The 19930-nt window shown below is 37.0% G+C and overlaps 2 long non-coding RNA genes and 1 pseudogene across 4 annotated transcripts; all 3 read left to right on the top strand.

Moving 5' to 3' along the window:
* The first annotated feature begins 2537 nt into the window (after positions 1 to 2537).
* On the top strand, positions 2538 to 10374 carry LOC149398710 (uncharacterized). 2 transcript variants are annotated; one of them, XR_016297043.1, is made up of 4 exons: positions 2538 to 2600; positions 2778 to 2851; positions 3481 to 4145; positions 10177 to 10374. It is a non-coding gene; the product is annotated as an uncharacterized LOC149398710 (long non-coding RNA). The 2 variants fall into 2 exon arrangements; XR_016297042.1 differs by lacking the exon at positions 10177 to 10374 and adding an exon at positions 4230 to 4385.
* Positions 7679 to 8052, top strand: LOC149398711 (uncharacterized). The gene is made up of 3 exons (XR_016297055.1): positions 7679 to 7727; positions 7812 to 7904; positions 7977 to 8052. It is a non-coding gene; the product is annotated as an uncharacterized LOC149398711 (long non-coding RNA).
* A 4407-nt stretch (positions 10375 to 14781) lies between the features above and the next one.
* Positions 14782 to 19527, top strand: LOC149398709 (putative DUF21 domain-containing protein At3g13070, chloroplastic; annotated as a pseudogene). The gene is made up of 10 exons (XR_016296989.1): positions 14782 to 15520; positions 16365 to 16462; positions 16559 to 16652; positions 17049 to 17126; positions 17206 to 17427; positions 17725 to 17840; positions 17956 to 18025; positions 18106 to 18169; positions 18325 to 18422; positions 19474 to 19527. The product of XR_016296989.1 is annotated as a putative DUF21 domain-containing protein At3g13070, chloroplastic (transcript).
* The last annotated feature ends 403 nt before the right edge of the window (positions 19528 to 19930 follow it).

The following is a 19930-nucleotide window of genomic DNA, read 5'->3' as shown; positions in this document are numbered from 1 at the left end:
AGAACGAACATGTTCATGTCGTCGTTGGGACTTATCAGGTAATAGCTTAATTGTGACAGGTACCTTAATAGCGTATTTACTTAGAATTCTTTACTTAATTGTTCTAGGTACTTTAATGTGTAATTTATCAATTATGGCAGGTATTCCTTGTTCGCACGCCATTAGTTGCATATGGCAGCAACATCAAGAACCCCTTAACTACATATCAGATTGGTATAAAAAAGACTGCTACAAGAAGACATACATGAACATGATCAATCCAATCAACCCTGTAGATCAATGGCCAAAAACCGGATTCAATCCTATGTCAATGCCACCAAATAGATCTAAGCCTGGTAGACACAAGAAATTAAGACGTGTTGAACACGACGAGGTCGTTCCTCGTAGCGGCACAAGATTGACTCGGAAGTATGTTACCACAACATGCTCAAACTGTGGTAAACAGGGACACAACAAGACAACATGCCTTAGAAGAGAGCAAGAACAAAAGGTTTATTTTCATGAAGTTATTTATTTTCATAGGTTTTGAAATTGTACCAAATAATATGGAGTTATTTATTTTCATACGTTTTGAAATTGTAATTCTTACAGAGACATGAAAGAGCAAACACAAGACGTACAAGGCAAGGAGCTACACAACCGACGCAGTCAACTCAGACGAGTCAAGGTCAAGGAGCCACAGAACCGACACAGTCTACTCAGACGAGTCAAGTTCAACAACCGATGCTTAGGGTAAAGAACCAATGATCACCTACTAGAATTTTCTTACATGTATCTGATTCATGTGTTTTATACATATTTACAGCGAAGCCCTCGGTTCCGACTTCACACCTGCATTAAAGGAGGACAAATGGAGCCCCGCAGTTTATTCAGGGATTAGAACGACGTGTTATTTTTTTTTTGTAGTCTTTTTGGTTAGGGTTATTTAAGCACAAGTGTAATCCTATAAACTTTGTTCTGAATTTATGTAGGTGTATGTCTTTATGTGTACTTTGTAATGTGCAACTAATTTTGGGAAGCATTTTCACCTGCATTTTAAACATGTTTCAAGGCTGTTTTGGCCTGTATTTTGAAGTTGTTAATAGAAGTCTCTTATGCTTTATCAATCTGCTATCTACACTTTTATGCTTTGAATTCTTTTACTAATTATTACAGCTTTGTGCAACTTTTTTTGTATAGAAATAAAGTCCTTCATGAAACATGGAAACGTGGTAACTTGATTACTTACTCAATCTGCCAGTGCAACATTACAGAATTCAAAATAAGTTGTTACAAAACAAGGAAATTAGCTTACAAAACAAGGAAATTAGCCATACTAAAACAGACTCCAAAAAAGACACAACAAGACTTCAATTTTTTACACTCAGTAGCTATCAATTTACTTGAACAAAATCACTACCACAAGCAAAACGATGAGAACAAGCAACAACTTCAATTTTTTACATTCAGTAGCTATCAATTTTATTACAACACTAGTCTCAACAGCTGAATATTGACCATTTTCTCCATAATCTTCAGAGCCTTCAATCGACAAAGACTCGGTATCGTTTTCAAGTCTGTTGATTTTCTTCAACAACCCAGGGATGATTTGCTTCGATCGTGAACACATTGGAGGATCAAACCATTCAAAAAACCAACATTTCAGGTTCTTATTTGAATTTCAGGAACAATGCAACGATTTAGAAAGAAATTAACAACCTTAATGGCAGATAAAAACCCACAACCTTATGTCTGACAGTTATTTGAAAGTTGAATCTCTCAGAGAGTCAATTGGCTTCAGCAGAACACAAGAAGATAAAATTGACTCGAATCTTTCAGTAAAAATATAAAAAGGACAAAAATGGGAGATAAGATGTCATACTCAAAGCTGGACATTATTTATCGGTAATTGAATTGAATGCACGAATCTTATTTCTATTTTTATTTTATCCTAGCTCGTAAAGCAGTGAGTTATTCGTAATTGAATGCATTAATGTTGTGACAGACTTGTGAGTTATTTATCAACCCATTAAGTTTGTAACAACCTGTCCGTCCCAAACTTGAGAAATGCGCTTTATGACGAAACTATTAATTTTGAAAAAAAAATAAAAATTTGTTTTCAAAATTTGGTAAAAAAAACATCGAGTTACAGTAAATTTTATTTTATTTTATTTTGTTATATTTTATTACAAAAATTATAGTATTTTTTGTTGTTTACCCGTTACATTTGACATATAATTTTTTTTTTTCGTTTATACAATTTCATTAAAAAAAATGAAGTATTTATCAAAGGTTTTGAAAATGCTAATATTTAAAAATTTACCATATTTAAAAAAAAATGTTTTAAGCATTAGCATCTTCAAATAAGATATTTGTGGAATTTCTCCTTTCGAGGTTATAACATTCTGATGATCTAACCAAACACTCAATGGGCTTTGGCCCAAATCTGATCATGAGCTCTAATAGTTCTTCAATTTGGGCCTTTTGACTAAGCCCACTTCTTCAGCTGAGTATCAATGAATCAATGATATCCGTTGCATTGTCTTCAATTTGGGTGTTTCATTTCAACTGAGAGACCTCTCTCTCTCTCTCCACATAAGGAATTCAACATTGATAAACCTGTAAGCTCTCTAGCTCTCGGATTTTCTATTTTTGCCAATTTTCATCTACTGTTATGTTTAGTTTTTCAGTTTAAATCCATTTCATTTGATAAAAACCGATCGGATTTTGCTTTTGCTTGGAAATCAAAGAACCTGTAGTTTTCAGTTTAAAATTCATTCCATTTGCTATACTCTCAGGTCTTTTGTGCTGCGAGACCTTTCTCTCTCCCCAGCTTTTGTCTCCACGGAAGGAATTCGACATTGATAAACATGTAAGCTCGCTATTTTCGTCTCAATGCTCTTAGCTTTCGCGAATTTCACTTTGCCGTGTATTGTAAACGGTTTGTCCGATTTTCATGTAGTGTTAGGTTTAGTTTTCAGTTTAAATTCATTTCATTTGATATATCCATCGGATTTTCACTTTATGTTGTCAATGGCTTTTGTCAATTTTCATGTACTGTTAAGCTTAGTTTTCAGTTTGAAAATGATTTCATAAAATATACCCGTCGTGATCGAAAGCGCTACAGAAATGATAAAAGGGAATGCAGAAATTTCAAATCTGCAATGGCTTTATTTGACTATTATACTTCTTTGATGACACAATACACATTGTTCCTTTATTTTAAGTCTCTGTTAGGTCTCAATAGCTAAGCTGATTATTTACAAATCCTAAATATCATGTTTTTTGGGTGGACAAAGTTGAATATTGAACTGCTCTATATATTAGTACACTTACATTTCTGAAGTTAGTTTTATTTTTTTTTATAAAAAGTTAGGCCCTTCTTTTACGTGCTAGCTCTCGGGTTTTCACTTGTAAATGGTTTGTCCAATTTTCATGTAGTGTTAGGTTCAGTTTTCAGTTTAATTCATACTGATATTACCCATTGTAATCGATATACAGATCCGAAATCGCTATGGAAACGATGAGAGGGAATAAAGAAGTTCAAATATGCCATGGAGCAATCTCTGGACTTTCGGAGGAGGTCATCGTCGAAATTCTGGTGAGAATTCTCGTCGGTGAAGACCATCACGCTCTGCAAGTCTTGGCCCGAAAGGCGGCCGAAGATGAGACGACTCTGACTCCGAGAACCGTGTTCTTGATCGAGACCACACGGATAACACCGCGATCGAGCTCGCGGTATGTGGGTTCGGCCTCGATCCGAACACGGGTCGTTACAAGGTTGTCATGTTGAACTCTCTGCCGAGCTCGGGACGGACTCCGTGGTGAGATCTCGACGCTTCTGAGTTCATCCTCGAACTGTTGTACCTCAGCGGTCAGGCTTTCTTCGACGGAGCTCTCTATTGGGTCTACAAAGACGAAAGCATCAACACGTACGGATTGGAATCTTTAATATATGTATTGCTACTATTCATCATCATCAGAAAAAAAAGATGAATAGTGGAAGCTATTTGCAACTATTGGATACGGTGCAGGTCTCGGAATCGGAGTATCCATTGGGTACGCTCTGTTCTTCACCAGAAGATTCGATTTTTGGCTTCAAAAAAGGATTGCTAGACAACAATACTGCAAATGTCTAGCGAACATAATAAAGCAAAGGAAATAAGGTATGATTTTCGGTAATTTCCTCTTTGATATATATATATATATATATATGGTTCAAGTTGTTAACTCTTTTTTTTCCTACACAGGAATGAGCACGAGAAGTGGTGTTTTCAGTTCTACGTTTGTTTGAAGATCAATATGTAACTTTTTATTTTTATTTTTTTTTTATCATTTTGTTTAAGTGTAATCAAGTTGAAAGTAATTATCTACATGAGTATAACCCACTTTTTGTGCTCGCATTTTTCAGTGTCAAAATAATTAACCATCGACTCTGAAGTGATTCATATATATCCCATGAACCTATTTTTTCATTTTATTTTACCACGCAAAAAGCATAAATTACGACTAAACTATAATTTTTGTGAATGAAAAAGAAAATCCATAACTCGATGATATTTCACAAAACTTCATGGTTAAGTTACGAATTTTCAAGTATTCAATATATTTTTACTAATGAACTTTGACCAAAATCTGAGAAGATTTGTCTATTTCTAATTTTATTTGACTTAGTAGAGTAATTTTTATTTTATCCATAAATTACCGGTTGAGTTTGTTAATCATCCCGTTTATCATAAAACTCTTTTATTGCTATATAATAATTGCAATTAAAAATCGATGAGAGAGGTTAACGACTTCTCAAAGACACATGGAAAAGGTTGGCTGTTTGAGTAATTAAAGAAATCTCAACGGATTCGGAATTGAGATGGTAAAACGCTTTTTAGTGCAGTAAGGTAGTTCAGGTGAAAACTTATTTGAGCTCTGTTGAACGTGTTTCTTTTGCTGTTCACTATGCGTCACCAAATCATAAAGGTATAAATAGGATATAGCTGGGAAAATTATATCAATTTTTTTATGGAGAAATTGCCTTATCTACTACCAAATCACTAATTTTTTCCAATTTCCCACCAAAACCATAATTTGGCCAAAAATGCCACTAACTCAAATGTACAACTACCCTTTTACCCTTCACTTAAATTTTTCTTACAACTCACACCAACTCTCCATATCCCGCTCATATCTCATTAATACATTAAGGGACATTAATCCCTGACTCTCTCTCTCTCTCTCTCTCTCTCTCTCTCTCTCTCTCTCTCTCTCCGTCGGTCTCTAAAACCCTCGGCGTCTCTACCCCCACGGTCACGCAGAGCCAAACGCCTACGAGACCCAAACGCCTACGAGACCCAAATGCCCACGAGTTCGTAGTCCAAGACCAGCCCGCGCCTACGAGACCCAAACGCCCACGAGTTCGTAGTCCAAGACCAGCTTGCCCACAAGGTTTGTCTCGCATTTCTTCATTTCCCATAAATTTTGTGGTTCAAAAAGTTCAAGTTCTATGTCATTTTGATAGTTTAAAGAGATTCAAATGTCACTACAAGAATTACCACTTTTAGCGACGAAACTATTAGCGACGATGAAGTCGTCGCTAATAAATCGTCGCTAATCACCCTTTTAGCGACGATAATATCGTCGCTGATTGTTTGGTGCCAAAAATATTAAAGTTTGGCGGCAACGATAATTAGCGACGAATTTATCGTCGCTAATTTGTTTTTGTCGTCGCTAAGTTCGCGGGAAAATAATTAGCGATGTCGCTAATTAGTTGTGAATTCAGTTAGCGACGATTTAATCGTCGCTAAATGATTTCGAATTTTGACGAATTTTAAAGAGGGAAAAATCCCTCCCATTTAATTACAGCGAAATGATTTAGCGACGATTAAATCGTCGCTAAAGATGTGAAAGTTACTATTAGCGACGAATAATCGTCGCTAAATGCCTGGTTCAATTAAGTTCATTTAGCGACGATTTTTAATCAATTAGCGACGATAAAATCGTCGCTAAATGTCTTTAAATATCAGATCGCGACCCAGTTCCCTCATTCGCTCCCAAACCCTAAAATCCTCATTTTTCTCTCCGGTTTCTCCTCCTCCGCCGTGCGCCTCCTCCGCCGTGTGCCGCCGACGCAGTCGACGCCGTGTGCCTACCCGGTAAGTCTCTCTCTCTCCTCACTTCTCTCTCTCTCCTCACATCTCTCTCCTAATTTCTCTCTCCTGTCTGCAGCTCCTCCGCCGCTCCGCCGCCGACGCCGTCGCCGCTCCACCACCGACGCCGTCCTCGTCCACGTCCGCCCCGGTCCGGTAGCGCTGCTCCTCCCCGCTTCCCGCGCGCCGTCTGTACTTGTCACGGTAAGTTTTTTTTTTTATAACTTTATATATATATATATATATATATTAGTTATTTATATAATTAATATATTAGTTATTTATATATATATATAACTTTATATAAATAAATGGAATTGTATTAATTAGTTTATAGTTATTTATATTAGGTAATTTAAATTAGTTTATAGAATTAATTAGTTTAAATTAGTTATTTATATTAATTAGTTTACACAAATATTTAAATTAGTTATAAATTTTAATATTAGGTATAAATATTTAAATTAGTTATAAATATTTATATTAGGTAAAATTATGTAAAAACATGTAAAAACAATTAGTTAGTTTATGTAAATTAAATGGAATTGTATTTAATTCTTGTTACAAATTATTAATAATGTGAAATTAATTAGTTGATATGGATTATGAACTAGTTATAAATATTTAAATTAGTTACAAATATTTATATTAGGTAATTTAAATTATTTAAATTAGTTATAAATAAATGGAATTATATTAATTAGTTATAAATATTTATATTAGGTAATTTAAATTAGTTTATAGAATTAATTAGTTTAAATTAGTTATGTATATTAATTAGTTTACACAAATATTTAAATTAGTTATAAATTTTAATATTAGTTGATATGGATTATGAATTTTAATAATTGAACCACTGAGGTTTGATTTATTGTTAGTTTTAGGATGTTTCTATGCAGGTTTTAAAGTTAAAGGCTTGATGTCGGGTTTTTAAGTTTATAGGGGAGGTTCTGCCGAAATTTCGGTAGGATCGTATTTTGTTTTGAATTTCATATGGCTGCGGCTACAGGAGCTGGAGGCAGCGGATGCGGGGATGACTTCTTAGCCCGTCTCCCGAATTATTGCCAGTCGGCGCCCGTACGTGATGGCGTCGAAGAAGAAGACGAGGATATCGAACCGGCCGTGCGTGGGCCGACGGTCGGGCTTCTATCTGAGCGTGCACGGCGCCCCGGGGTGAAGGAAGTCGTTGTTTATAATGAGGAGTTTCAGTCGTTCTTGCAGCGAGAGCGCGAGATGGATCCGGATCTCGCGACGTTCGCGAACACGCTCGGGTTGGTCGTCCGAGACAAGATCTCGCCTATGGTCCCAAGGTGGACGAATGCGAACGTGGGGCCGGCGAAGGAGGCCGAGATCCGAGCAGCGATTCGAGACAAGTACGACATTCAAGTCGATGGTGATGCAACTGGGAAGAAGAAGGCGATTGTCGATGCGGCAATCATTCGAGACGCGAAGACTCGTCTTCGCGATTGGAGGCATACCTTGCGGTCATGGTTCGACATCGACTGCAAGAGCAGCGTACAGGTGGCACGGTCGCTGAAACCGAGGACTGTTAAGCTAGACACCGAATGGGAGACGCTGATACAACGATATACGAGCGATGAGTTTAAGGTAATCAAATCATTTACGTTAAATATGTGTTTACCCTTTTATTAAACGATTTGTTCTTTACGTGTACGTTTACTTATATTACAGGCCATTCAAGCGAAGAACAAGGCGAATCGCGCGAAGAAGAAGACGAAGACTCGACAGGGGACGATTGGGTTCTCGACCCACCGCATGAAGAACGTAAGTTTTATGTTTATATGATACATCAAATCGTTAAAATTATCTAACACTTGAAGTTTTGTTTACATGTAGAAGAGCGCCGAGACAGGCGCTTTCGAGAGCTTGTTTGCGAACTACAAGCGCCAACATCAGTCCGACAAGTCCCAATGGCTGACTCCTGAAGCCTCCGCACGTTATGTAAGTTTACATTTATTTTTCTTATTTTTCGATTAATATATATTAACTAGTTAATTATATCAGGATCGACTGGTCGCTAGGTTCAACACGTTGCGAGCGGAGGCTGAGCACCAAGGAGCGGACGTTGATATTTCCGTCCTAGAGCAGCAGGCGATCCGCGATATTATGGGTTCGCGGACTGATCACTTGACCGGCGTCGGACGTTTGGTGCCACAGGGAGCACGGATGGCGGCTGAAGTCGCCGAAGTCTACGGTTCGGAGGCTGGGACGTCGCAACCAGGATATATCTCGCAGGAGGTGTTGACATCGACCCTCGCCGCGTTCGCCGAGACAATACAGAGTCAGGTGCCCGGCCTCAACCTTAGCTCGTTCATGTCCCAATTTCCGCAGAGTTCGCAGCAGGCTCCGTCATCCCACAGCCTGCAGACTCCGACGGCCGGCGTCCACACTCCGACGCCCGACGCCCGACGTCCACACTCCGACGGGCGGCCAGCAGAGGACTCCCGACGCCAGCCAGCAGACGACGCCCGGCGGACCAAGCCAGTCTACTCCGACGCCGCAGCCTGCAGAACTTCAGCGCCAGCAAAAGAGCGTTTCACGTCGAGGAGGGGGAAAACGAGCGGCGGGACGACAAAGCAAACATCGCGACTAGTGTTTTATTAGATATTTTGTGTATAGTAGATTATTATTTACATATTTCTCGATAACCGAAAACGTACGTAACCGGATTTTATATATTTCTTGATTTGGATAATATAATTTAGTTTTTATTTGATTTTTCATTTTAGAATTTCATAAACAAAAAACCATAAAAAATAAATAATTAACGACGAAAAACAAAGTGTGCTTGAAGTCCTCGATTTGTCAAACAACAGCTTCAGCGGAAGCATGTTTCCGTGCCTCGGAAATTTCAGTAACGCTCTCTCCGTTTTAGATCTACGAATGAACAAGTTTGATGGCATTGTTCCTTCAGCCTTTTCAAAGGGAAGCTCTTTGAGAACGCTGAATCTCAATGGAAACCTATTGGAAGGTCCGTTGCCACGATCTTTGCTCAATGCCAAGAGTTTGGAAGTTTTAGATGTCGGAAACAATAAACTAAATGGCTCTTTTCCTCGGTTCTTGGAGTCTCTACCACAGTTACGAGTTCTTGTATTGAGGTCTAACAGGTTTCACGGTTTGATAACGAATCCCAGGATAAAATCTCCGTTTCAGAATTTGAGAATCGTGGATCTCTCCAACAACAAATTCACAGGTGCTTTGCCAGCGAAATATTTTGAGAATTTCAAGGCAATGATCGGCGCATCAGCAAATAAGTTGGAATACATGGAATATCCAAATGACATGACATCCTACTATCGAGATACTGTGATGATTTCAATGAAAGGAAACTACATGGAGCTGGTGAGAATCCAAACCATGTTCACAAGTATTGATTTCTCGAGAAACGGATCCATAGGTGGGATTCCGAAATCGATCGGGAAGCGCAATTCACTGAAAGGCCTTATCTTCTCTCACAACAAACTTACCGGTGTCTTGCCACCCTCATTGGGATATTTGAGTAATCTCGAATGGTTAGACCTCTCATTCAACGAGCTCGTCGGAGAGATCCCGCAACAACTGGCCTCAAATCTAGATCAGCTCGGTTTTCTAAATCTCTCCAACAACAACTTGGGCGGAAAAATACCTCGAGGAGCACACTTTGATACTTTCAACAACAATTCATATGGTGAAAATCCGGGGTTGTGTGGATTTCCATTGACGAAGCCTTGTAGCGACGAAGAGGATGACAATGAAGAGGTTGACGATGGCGACGATGAACAAAGCATAAAAGAAACAATGACGTGGAAGCTCTTTGCAATTATCGGATACGGTGCAGGTCTCGGAATCGGAGTATCCATTGGGTACGCTCTGTTGTTCACCAGAAGATTCGATTTTTGGCTTCAAAAAAGGATTGCTAGACAACCATACTGCAAATGTCTAGCGGACATAATAAAGCATATTAAATAAGGTGTGATTTTCGGTAATTCCCTCTTTGATATTTTATATCTGGCTGTTCATATTTTAACTTTTTTTTTTCTTTTTTTTTTCTACTCAGGAATGAGCACGAGGAGTGGTGCTGCGAGTTCTACATTTGTTTGAAGATGCACTTGTTTTTTTTCGTCTTTCTATTTTCATGTAATATGATCTGAATGGACCAGAGGATTTGCCGATTCTTCTCTGTTCTTTTTATGTGTAATCAAGTTGAACGTAATTATCTACCTTAAATTTCGAAAAAAAAAATATCTACCTTAAATTGGGTCTTTTATTTATTTTGCATGGGAAGCTTACAAATATATATATATATATATATATATATATATATATATATATATATATATATATATATTCTCGAGTTTGGTCAAAATTTACTTTTTGTGCTTGTAATTTCAGTGTCAAATAACTAACCCCGAGTCTATGATCATCAGGATGTGAAATATATATACCATGCATGAACCAATTTTAATTTATCATTACATTTTACCATGCAAAAAGCATAAATCCCGACTAATTTACATTTTTTAATGAATGAAAAAGAAAATCGACGGCTTGATGATGTTTCACAAAATCCCATGATAACGTTACGCAAGTATTTAGTATATTTGTATTAATGAATTTCGACCAAATTACTGAGAGGATATATTTGTATTTTCACATGTTGCCTTTTTGTACATATTCCTCCCATTGTCATGAAAAAAAAAACTACATTAACGATATTTTAATGACAAAATGTTATATGATAAAATGTTATTAAACAACTGTTTTTCATGACATTACTGTTAATAGTTTTAGAATAAATGGCTCATATTGAATAATGAGAAAAAAACACTACCAAGATGTCATATTATTATATTTATCCCTATCATAAACTCTACTATTGCTATATATTAATTGCAATTAAAATTCGACAAGAGAGGAAAACCACTTCTCAAAACACATGAAAAAGGTTAAGTGTTCGAGTAATAAAAGAAATCAGCAGATTCAGAATAGGAAACGGTTATCAAAGCTCTCCCTAACGTGTTTCTTTTACCACTAGTTTCGTGAACGAACGACGCGCGTATAAATTATAATGCATTAAAGAATAAGCAAGAGTTAAATTTATATTTTAGTATACAAATTTGGTATGGATTTTTAAAAATTATTGATAAAAAAACATACTAATTATTTCCAAAAGATTGTAGTTATATATAATTGATGACGTATAAAGTTTTTGTCACGCCCCGGGAAAATGGGGTATGAATTTATTTAAGATCGTTGGAATTTATTTTCACATTCGTGGTCCTTCACAAATTCTTGAAAAATTTCCAGAACCTTGTCGACCTTAAATATCATTGATTTCCAATTTTCAGTTTATTCTCTTCCTTTTGAGAAACTTAATTTGCAACATCCATCTTAAAATTTCGAGTCGTTACATAAATTAACATAGAGAATAAAAATATTATTAAGATAAGATAAATATATAACATTTCACCTCCAATATAACACGACACTTTACCGCCGCTGCTATGAGCTCCGCAATAATCAATCCAAAAAGTCAGAACAAAACTCTGCACGAAAAGCACAATAAATCTAATCAAATACCCTTGCAAAATGAAATCATAATATATAATAATTTTAAATTTTACAATAACATTGAAACAAAAGTAAGTTCGAGAAAAAAAAAAGTAAATTCTCTTCAATTATAATTCCCATCAAAGACCTGCAGAATTAAATTAAAAAGGTTGAATTACAGTAACAGTTAACTAAAAAATGGTAGAACTTGGTGTTTCACGCCTCGACCGATAATCGTTTGCCTCAACCATAATGCGTAGACTTACATACAAGTGAGAATTCATGATTTTAAACTTCAAGTCAACTACTAAATGCGAAAGAAATATTACAAGCTCGAGTTACCTTGACCGTTTTTCAATGCTTTCGTATCTCGCTCACTCTCGACTCCCAAAGCTTTGCAACTCTTCCAACCCCTCTCGATAAACACTCTAATGCCTAATTTCGTGAATTTCGGCTCAACACACCCATATGCCCGCTCTTCTCCCTTAGTCTCCACTAATCTACACACATCATTTCTAGTCAATCGGTAAGTCTTTAAGGCTTGTAATGTTAGGCTTAAGTCACGGGTAGATATGGATATTTTCACGGCTCATGACTAAGCTAACTAGGGTTACTACTCACCTCCTTAGACTCACTCAAACTCTCTTCCAAGTCAAAACTGCTCGTTTAAACACCGTTAACAAACTCAAAACAAATAAACATAATAGACACAACGCTAAAGATGAGCGTTCTTCATTGCATTTTTTTTTCTTTTTTTTTCTTTTTTCTCTTTTTTTGTTTTTTTCTTTTTTTTACATAGTGCGTAAATAAAAACAACGACGGTATTTAACGAGCTTTTGACATTTTTTTTTTCTTTTTTTTTTGACTCGGAAGATCGTTCTACGAATAAATCGTATAGAAGTGAAAAAGCGATGAAGTCCTATTTAGCTTAACGGGTTCTTTGTGGGAATGTCTTCTTTGGTTAGGCTCATTTAGTGACTTAGAACGAGATGAGTCGTGTTTGGCTTTTTCTAAAAAGGGTTCTAATGGATATCCATGATCGGGTCGGAATTGAGATCCGAAAGATGTTCTGAACTCCTTGGGATTGCCCCGTCGTCCTTCGATGCTCTATTTGTCATTTTGAACTTCCAAACACTGAAAATTAAGAAAAACACTCCAAAACACATGAAAATGCTCTCAAACTAACTTCTTTTCACTTCCGAAAGTACAAACAAACACGTTTATAACGCGCTTATCAAATACCCCCAAACTTGAATTGTCGCTAGTCCTCGAGCGATAAAATGAAACAAAATCACACAAAAGCAATAAACCTAAAAAATGGTAGAACTTGGTGTTTCACGCCTCGACCGATAATCGTTTGCCTCAACCATAATGCGTAGACTTACATACAAGTGAGAATTCATGATTTTAAACTTCAAGTCAACTACTAAATGCGAACGGCAATATCCTTCCGTGCCTTGGAAATTTCAGCAACTCTTTGTCAGTTTTGGATTTGACAATGAACAAGTTTGATGGCATTATTCCTTCAGCCTTTTCAAATGGAAGCTCTTTGAGAACGCTAAACCTCAACGGAAACAAGAAGACTATAAAAGTGTTCCGTTCGGTGTTTCAATAGCACAAATCAGAAGAGACAAAGAGGTAAAACGATTTGATGAATCCATCTTGATCTCTTTTTTTTTTTTTTCTTTTTTTTTACAAATAAAGTATCCAGATTTTAGGAAGTTAATATTCAATGTTTTGGTACAGAAGGGCAGAGCTCACCCCATTTCAAGAAGTCTTATCTTGTAAAAGACACATGAGATTTTCTTAAAGAAGAACATTCGGCTCCAAAACAAATCTTCATAAACGTTCCTCCTGAATGCGCTACTGTAGGGTCGTCGTTTTTGGCTAAATCCCCTGATTCTGATTCCGACTTTCCAACCGAGGAAAGAAAACCTAATGAACACGACGATGGTGGAAGATTGATTTTAGATCCATGCAAGGTTGAAATAAATGGTTATATATCTAATACTTTTAGTCTTTTTATTTTGCTCAATCATTTTAAAAGAAAGTGCAAATAATATTATGAATTTAAAAATCTTGACCGTCCACTTTAATTCTAAGGGCTAAAGTAGTGACGGAGACCAATATAATGACACATGTCTTCAGGCTGTATAGGCTAAAGTCTAAGAGAACTTTCTGAGCGGAAAAGTGGACGACGGCTAACCCGTCTCCAATCCAAAACATAACACAACAGTACAAACTTGACTTCCTAAAACATAAAGTAAAGATGAACGAGATAATAACAAAACAGAAAACAAAAACAAATGCAAAACCCAAGGGTATTATGAACCCATGTCCAGGTCTACTACCACACGGAACCCAGGTTCCCCACGAACCCTCATAAGGCGAAGATCACCAGAGAACGAGAACCAATGCCGCTAGGGACCACATGAAGTCGAGAGTCATAGCTTCTGTGAGCCAAACGAGGTCGGCAAACGGGAGCTCGCCGAGACCCTCAACATCGGTGACTCAGACCCACGACGCAGTGAACACCCGACATGCAACGTTGACAAAATCGCGAAAATCGACAAGGGAGACGACGGGAGCTGACGCAGAGGTTCTTGCAGGACGAGGACCAAGGCCAAGGCCAAGGAGCGAGGTGGCGCGTGGACCCACGTGCGGATCTTGAAACGGTGGAGGCGCATGAGCTTGGCGGCGTCCCGAGAAATGGATAGACGGAGGACGATGATGATGACATTGAATGGAGAAGAAAGAAAATCTCAAAAAGCGACAAGAGACGTTGTGAGGAATTGCCCTCCCCCGAGTCAAACGATGTCCAAAATCCAGAGGGTGTAGGGTTTTTAGAGGGAAAAGAGATTTCAGGAAAAATAATATTCTCTATTTATGTGTTATTTTTATTAGTATGTTTTAACAAATTTATTATCCTGGATCAGATTTTAAGCTCTAATCCTAGAAAAAACCTCTAGATCTAAATCTTTTCAATATACAAAGTTACAAACTCTCTCCATAAATAAAACATGAACAATTTAAATTTTGACTTAAAAGTAAGTCAAATGTTGACTATTTAAATATGTTTTTTCATTTGTATATTTATTATATATGTGAAATTGAAAGGGCAAATTAGTCACTTTGCTTGACTATACCAAGCAATCGCAAAGCAATTCTCTCTCTGAAGCTCTCGTCTTCTTCAGAGAGTTCTTTCTCCGATATCCATGTCCGTCCGTACATACAACACACACACGCCCAGATACTCAAACCCACTCATGTCTTTGGTCATTGACAATGTTATAGCTTGAAAATAACCAATGGACATAGCTTTAGATTCCTCGAATATCAGCTCTAAATGTCTGACCTTCTTGAACTACAATCCGCGAATTACAGTTCCAATACGAATCCGAAAATTCCCTCGAAGCAGTCGAAGCAATCCGTACCCTTTTCGACTCTCGTCTCGCAATGCAATCGAGCTCAAGAGTTTTCGCTACCCAACATGGAAAGCGACAGACTTTGGCCTCGAAGCATCGATATCGACAAGAAGCGAAGACAGAGATTTGGGTCCAAGTTCGGAGGTCTTGAAGGGACTGTTAAAACGTGGCGTGGTTTTGGCGGCGATGGTTTGTGGGGTTTTGGTTTGTGGAAGTCAAAGGGCTTTGGCCTCGGAAGGACTAGTCAGCGTTGGCTTTGGGGATTTCGGTCAGAGCGTAGTATTGGCGATGAGAAACGCTTGGCCCAAGACTCTTCAGGTTCTTCATGTTCTGAAAGAGCAAGGCATTGTGTTGGCTCTGCTTTTGGGTCTCTCTGCGTTTTTTTCCATGGCTGAGACCTCAATCACCACGCTTTGGCCTTGGAAGGTTAGTAATCCTTTGGCTTAGAAGAATTGTAGATTCATTAGAAGTTATAGTTGGGGAATGTTGGGGATTAGGAGATTATAGTTAGGCTTAAATAAAAATTTGATGTAGTTTTGAGGGCAGTCTTAGATAAAGTAAGAAAGAATGACAAGAACCAAATAGTATTACTGTATTAGCACTAATATATTGACACTTGACTTAAAGACTGCTTAGAGTGAGATTTTAATGAGTTAGCTGGTTTGCAATCACCAAAAGCATAAGGATTTCACTGAGCTAGGCCGTCAATAGCAGTTTGTTCAAATTGGTAGGATTTTGGCTAAGTGTCATCACGCTTGTAAAATGCTTTGGTAGGAATATGATGTTCTAACCAAAGTCTCTTTAATAAAAAAAAAATAACATTGCTAATCTCAGAGTTTAAGGTTATAATGGTTTAGGTGGTTAGCATGGTTACACATATAAATGGGATTAGCCCAAAGTGGCTCTTCTTGAATGCAAAGACAGTGAGAACATAGAGTGATAAATATAAGCAAACGTGTGTGTTAGGTTCACGAGTTGGCCGATAGAGAGTCGAAGTTTGAATGTATGGACATTGTAGAGAATTTATAAGAAGAAGTTAAGTTTGACTGTATATAAGAAGAATTAGTAGAGAATATCATCATGAAATTAGTGTATGAGAGATTGGTGTGACGAAAGAGATAATGTCACTATAATTCCCTTCTTTTACATATTACGTAATATGAGCGAATATATCAGTTCGTATCGGAAACCAACACGACTCTTCTTGAATGTAAAGACAGTTTGAGAACATAGAGCGATCAATCTTTTAGCAAAAATTCTTGTGTGTCAGGTTCGCGAGTTGGCCGATAGAGAGTCAGAAGACGGTGTGTTCAAAATGCTCCGTAAAGACGTGACTAGATTCTTGACAACCATACTCATCGGCACAACGTACTTCCTTAATTTCCCTCCATTCTATTTTACTTTTATAGAGCGTTCTGAGTCTTTGTTCTATCTTGATCTGTTTTTTTTTTTTTTTTTTTTCAGCGTTGTCAATATTGGAGCTACAGCTTTAGTAACCGAGGCTGCAACGGCAATATTCGGAGAAGCTGGTATTAGTGCAGCCACTGGAGTAATGACTGTAAGTTCATATTTCTCAAATGGAAAGTTACTAAATTGGGTATTTAATTTATTTCGATGGGAAAATGATAAATGTATTCCGTGATTTTGGTCAGAATTTCTTGTTGTAATTTCAGTATGTAATGATCAACCCCGAGTTCTTCAAATTGATTCAAATATATCCCCAAACCAACTTTTTCTTACAACTTGTTAACTTAAAAAAAAAATTGCACGACTAGATGATGTTGGCATCAATTTATTAATCTCGGGGGTCAAAAAGTGAATTTTAACCGAACTCGGGGGATATATTCGTGATGGTTGATTCCTAACCGAGAACTTAGCAAAAGTCCAGTGCACTCTTTTTGTACATATCTCACCAATGCACTAGTTGTCTTGTCTCTGAATGAAATGTTCCAAGGTTGCGATTTTGCTGCTCACTGAGATCACTCCGAAAAGCATAGCTGTTCACAATGCGACTGAAGTTGCTAGGATCGTGGTAAGTTCTAAGGCTCTCCGACTTTTGTTCTTCGTCGTTCACAATCTTCGGTGCCCAGACTGATTTTTACTTGATTTAGGTCCGGCCAGTGGCTTGGCTCTCATTGGTACTATATCCCGTCGGAAGAGTGGTTACGTTCATTTCGATGGGAATCTTGAAGTTGCTTGGGTTGAAAGGAATCAGGTATGTTTCAGCTCTTTATAGCAAATTCTATTTCGAATTTTGTCGCCGGGTTTGAGATGAGCTGAAATTGATGCTGCGAGGCGCCGAACTGAGCGGCGCAATAGAAGAGGAAGAACAGGTATTGCTTCCACCAACTTCTTTTTTTCGAGAAACTAATTAAGACCCGAAAAAGGTAAAGAAGCTATTTATTTATTCTTTTTTATTGTACATAAATAAGTCATTGGGGTGGGTCATTTGAGGTACGATATTGTTGTCCTTTTCACACCGAACAAGTTGGGCGTTCCAGTCATTAAGAAAATTTTATGTCATAAATAAATAAATAAAGATTTCTTTTAGCCAATCTGGGCGTCAAGTTAATTTGTTTTCCGGTTTTTTACGCTAACTACAATTATTTTGTTGATATTTTTTTTGGTAGGATATGATTGAAAATGTGTTGGAGATCAAAGACACGCATGTTAGAGAGGTAATGACACCTCTTGTGGATGTTGTTGCCATCGACGCCGGTGCAACATTGATAGACTTTCACAGCATGTGGTTGACTCATCAATATATTCAAGGCAATGCTTCGATAATCACACCTCTTTACGTAGAATATTGCTAATGATCAAAGATGACACTAACACTCAGATATATTTCTCTCTTTTAGAGTGCCCGTGTTTGAGCAACGTGTGGATAACATAGTCGGCATTGCATATGCAATGGATCTACTCGACTGCGTTCAAAGGTTCAGCAAAATTCCATTTCTATACAAATTTTAATAGTTTGTAGCGTTAATAATGTTCTATTTTTTTTAAAGGGTGATCTACTTGAAAGCACCAGTGTTGGAGACATGGCTCACAAGCCGGCCTACTTCGTCCCTGGTAAGATTTTATCTGAATTTCTCGTGCTACGATTTGTAAAATCATTTCACTTGCCTTTTTGTTCGTAATTTATCGATCTTGCTAATATCTGGTTCGAGTCTCGTATTTTAGAGTAGATTTTAGGGAACGGAAATGACATTGCTTTATTGGTGCAGATTCAATGTCGGTGTGGAATCTTCTTAGGGAGTTTCGAATCAGAAAAGTTCACATGGCAGTTGTTCTTGTTCTTAATGAATATGGTGGGACCATTGGGGTATGTTTGTATTGAATAACGAGCTATTATCATTATTTAAGCGTTTTAGCTAAATAGTTATTTTTAATTATCAAATTAGATTTATCAGTAGTAGTTATTTTTAAACTAAAGTTGAATGTCCAATTTTTTTTCTATCCTGTTCTGATGGTCAAAATTTAATTTAACAGTGTGGGACCTATAACTTAATTGATATGGTAGTCTGGATATAGACGTGCTTGTGTTTACTTTTCAAATTCAGACAAAAAAAAAAAAAAATACTCAAGACTCATCGGAAATTTGTATAAGAGTTCTATCAGCATTTATGTAAAAATGTTGGACCACATCATTAAGTATGCACAGAGACTTCTAGTCAACCATGCATTTGCCGATATCAATTTTCAAATAACGATACCGATACTCATATCGAGATTCTGATTTTACGGATATGACGAGTATCACGGATATTTTATAACAATTTCAATACTGACTATCGATGATATGTCGACTATCGACGGATATATCGACAAAAATCTTATAAAATAGATATTTTTAAACAATCCAATATATATATATATATATGTTATCAAATCCAAATTACGAAAATACAAAATCAAATACTACAAAGTTCATGACAATAAATACACTTAAAGTAGACAGTATAAAACATAAAATAGTTCTCAAATACTACAAAACAATCCCAATTTCAATATTACAATTTCAAAAACACAATCATATATTCTAAATCACTATTTAACAATATCAAACCAATACACAATTTCAATCCACGTTATTCTAAAGTTTTTTTACTCTGCCGGAAAAACGAACGGTCGCCGGTGATGTGTCGCTGAAAAATTAAAACCTTGACGGTACTTCACAAAAAGTTGGGGATCTGAAAAATAACCAAGTCCTAATCTCAACTATGTAAAAAATTTCAACAAAGTCGAGTTGAATCAATCTAATAAGTAAAAACAAATTCAAAATAATCAAAACCCTAACTTTGGAACTTACCGTACGTTCCACGCCGATAGATCCACCAATACCGTCGATGGCGTATAAAACTCTCCTATGACAGGCGATTTCTCATGGAGAAGAAGGTTTCACCTTTGATATCGCTGAAATCGTATAAGCTTTGTTCTCTGGAAGTCGGTCTGCGTGGGTATGGAATGAATGGTACTTCTCCTGATTTTGGGATATTTTTCCTGAAATAACTTGTCAATTTGTCGTAATAAAATGAAAAATCGGCGATATATCTCGATATTAAATGATATAATATAAAACGGTAACGTTTATATACGAATTTTTACTGAGACTCTTCAAAAAAGATATATCGCCGTATATCGGCGATATTTTAAACCTTGGCTAATATGAAAGAGTGTCACATCAACAATTTAATCTCTCCATGTTAGTCTAGATAGACTTGCTTGTGTTGAATTTTCAAACCCAGAAAAATGACAAAGACTTGAAAAATTGTACTGGCTAGCTGGCTAGTGGCTAGTGAATGTACGATCATCAATAATGTAGATATTGCT

The sequence above is a fragment of the Urtica dioica genome, chromosome 5 (assembly GCF_054948205.1).
Source record: "Urtica dioica subsp. dioica isolate 48M chromosome 5, U.dioica_male_clone48M_v1_H2, whole genome shotgun sequence".
Lineage (NCBI taxonomy): Eukaryota > Viridiplantae > Streptophyta > Magnoliopsida > Rosales > Urticaceae > Urtica > Urtica dioica.
The sequence above is the reverse complement of the archived record's forward strand: the minus strand, read 5'-3'. Positions and strand labels throughout refer to the sequence as shown.